Source organism: Trichechus manatus, unplaced genomic scaffold (genome assembly GCF_000243295.1).
Source record: "Trichechus manatus latirostris isolate Lorelei unplaced genomic scaffold, TriManLat1.0 scaffold00165, whole genome shotgun sequence".
NCBI classification, from domain to species: domain Eukaryota; kingdom Metazoa; phylum Chordata; class Mammalia; order Sirenia; family Trichechidae; genus Trichechus; species Trichechus manatus.
In genome coordinates this window covers 5,453,621-5,456,358 of record NW_004444101.1, presented here as the reverse complement: position 1 = coordinate 5,456,358, position 2,738 = coordinate 5,453,621, and positions in this window count along the sequence as shown.

The window sequence follows — 2,738 nt, the reverse complement described above, 5'->3', positions numbered from 1 at the left end:
CCCCGCGACCCCGCGGCCGGTCTTCCGGCGACCCCGCGGCCCTCCACCTGCCGCGCTCCCGGGAGCCCCACACGCGGCGTTTCCTGCAACCTGCGGGAGCTGCCCTCTCGCCTGGGCGCTTCCTGCGTGGACACGCCCCCGGGGCTCGCGGAGGGGCCACCCGCGGCCGTCGGGTGCGGGCCGGAGACCACCAGGGGCCGCCCGGGGCCGCAGTATCGCCGGAGTCTGCCTGGCCGTGGACCAGGGGGCGGCCGTTGGAAGCGGCGGACGCCCGGCTCCTGCAGAGGCTTGCCTGCAAGAGCCTCGCGGGGCCCTCCTTGCCGTGGGCTTCCCTGGGTCGCCCGTGGAAACGAGGCCGTCAGGCGTTAGCCGGCTTCCAGACCCTCTTCCCAGCGGCCCTCCCTAAGTGCCCGTCAATCCGGTTGACTCCGCCGACGCGCACCTGAGGGACCACAAGTGAGCTGGAGACTTTTTAAAACCACCTTGCAGATGCTTTTGTTTTATATTACACTCCTGCCTTTAAGTTGTTGAAACTCAATTCTGTGTGCCATTTATAATCTTTATTTTAGCGCTTATTGAAAGTCAACAATAATTGGTTGTCTGAAGTGGTTATGATTTATCGGAAGAGCTAGTAACATCAGATTATTTCAGAGGTCGGCCCCCACGTTTTCCTGAAGGAGCAATTGTTTCAGAGTTGTGTTACTGTTTTTGGAAACGAGGCACAGTTCTGGGAGGAAGGCTGCTTTTTGGTGTTTGTAATGGTGTGAATGGTGCCAAGGCCGAGCACGGTATCAGTGATCGGAGCTCGGGGATCCTGGGGAAACTGGCTCCCAAAGCACGGTGTGTTCTTGGCATTGAGGAAGGAATTTAGGACATGTTCTTTAGAACTTTCTGGTTTAAGTTAAGGTGCAGCAGATAACTGCTCCTGAGCGAATGGCTGTTGGCCCTAACCTTCCTTCATCTCAGAAGAAGTGGTTATTAAGTATCACATCCAGGGTCTTCTTGAAGCGCAGCTGTTTTACCCTTGGTCGTAGAGGGATAGTAGAAAAGCACAAGCACATACACCTTTCGCCTCTTATCTTCTCTTTGAGACATTCCGCACTTCGGGATCCTCAGCTGCCACAGCTGGAACCAAGCAGGGCGCTGGGCGTTTGGGTTGCCCTTGTGGCCTGTTGCTCTCATCTCCGCTCCCATGTCTGCTCTCACCTCTTCTGAGTAAGGGGCCGGCACCTGGTTTGGCCAAGCGCCCTGGCTTTAGCACAGAGAGTCCCGCGTCCCTGGCATACTGGAAGGGTGACTTCCTGTTGTCCTGCCTGTCTAGAGTAGTCCGCGTCCCCTGGGGCGTTTACCCCACTTCCCTGGGAAGGAGTTACTTGTCTTCTTATTTCCCCTGTAGATGGTAAGTTTCTTAAGGGTAGACAAGGGTTCTTTAATCTTTTTCTCCCCAGTAAAACTTTGCAAGTAGGCGGTCCCTAAATTTTTATTAAGGTATCTTGAAGAACCGTGAGCATCAGACACAGTTTTCAGTGTTTGGTAAACAGCCTGCTTTGCGTTTTCTCCTGATGAGTGTCATGTCTCCCGTAGGTTCCCCTTAAAGGACTCCAAGCGTCTGCTGCAGTGGCTAAAAGCCGTCCAGAGGGATAACTGGACCCCGACCAAGTACTCTTTCCTCTGCAGTGAACATTTCACCAAAGATAGCTTCTCCAAAAGGCTGGAGGACCAGCACCGCCTCCTCAAGCCCACTGCCGTGCCCTCCATCTTCCACCTGGCTGAGAAGAAGAGGGCGGCCGGGGGCCATGGCAGCACCCGGAGGAAGGAGAGCAGCAAGGCCCTGGGGGCCGTGAGAGGGCGTGCCAGCGGGGCGGACGGTCAGGGGGCCGCAGGGTCCTCGTCGTCTTTGCACGGGAACCCCATGGCCAAGCTGGAGCCCAGGAAGCTGAAGCGGGCGGCCGGGCGGGATGCCACCACCTCCAGAGCTGACCGTGAGACCCTCAGTCCAGCTGAGACGCAGCCATTGTTGGAGAGAAATTCAGAAGACAGCGTGGCCACCACCAAGGCAGGTGGCCAGGGAGAGGCAGAAACGTCGGCCGCAGATGCTGCTGAGGAGAACTCGGGCCCCACCGACAGCGCCGCAGATAGGAGTGGCATCTCCATGGACGACTTCAGCCCCCCGGGGTCTGGGGCGTGCAGGTTTATCGGCTCACTCCACTCCTACAGCTTCTCCTCCAAGCACACGCGAGAGCGGCCGCCTGCCCCGAGGGAGCAAGTCGATCGGAAGAGGCTGAAGAGGGACGTGGAGCCGAGCTGTAGTGGCAGCAGCCTGGGGCCTGACAAGGGCTTGGCCCATAGTCCCCCGAGCTCGTCGCTCACAGCGACACCCCAGAAGCCCTCCCAGAGCCCCTCGGCCCCACCAGCCGACGTCACCCCGCAGCCGGCCGCGGAAGCCGTGCAGAGCGAGCAGGTGGACGCCAGCCCCATGTCCATCAACGAGGTCATTCTGTCGGCCTCCGGGGCCTGCAGGCTCATCGACTCGCTGCACTCCTACTGCTTCTCCTCGCGGCAGAGCAAGAGCCAGGTGTGTTGTCTGCGGGAGCAGGTGGAGAAGAAGAACGGGGAGCTCAAGAGCCTGCGGCAGAGGGTCAGCCGCTCCGACAGCCAGGTGCGGAAGCTGCGGGAGAAGCTGGACGAGCTGCAGCGAGCGAGTTCCCCCTACCTGAACGGCCTGCTGCCCCCCAGCT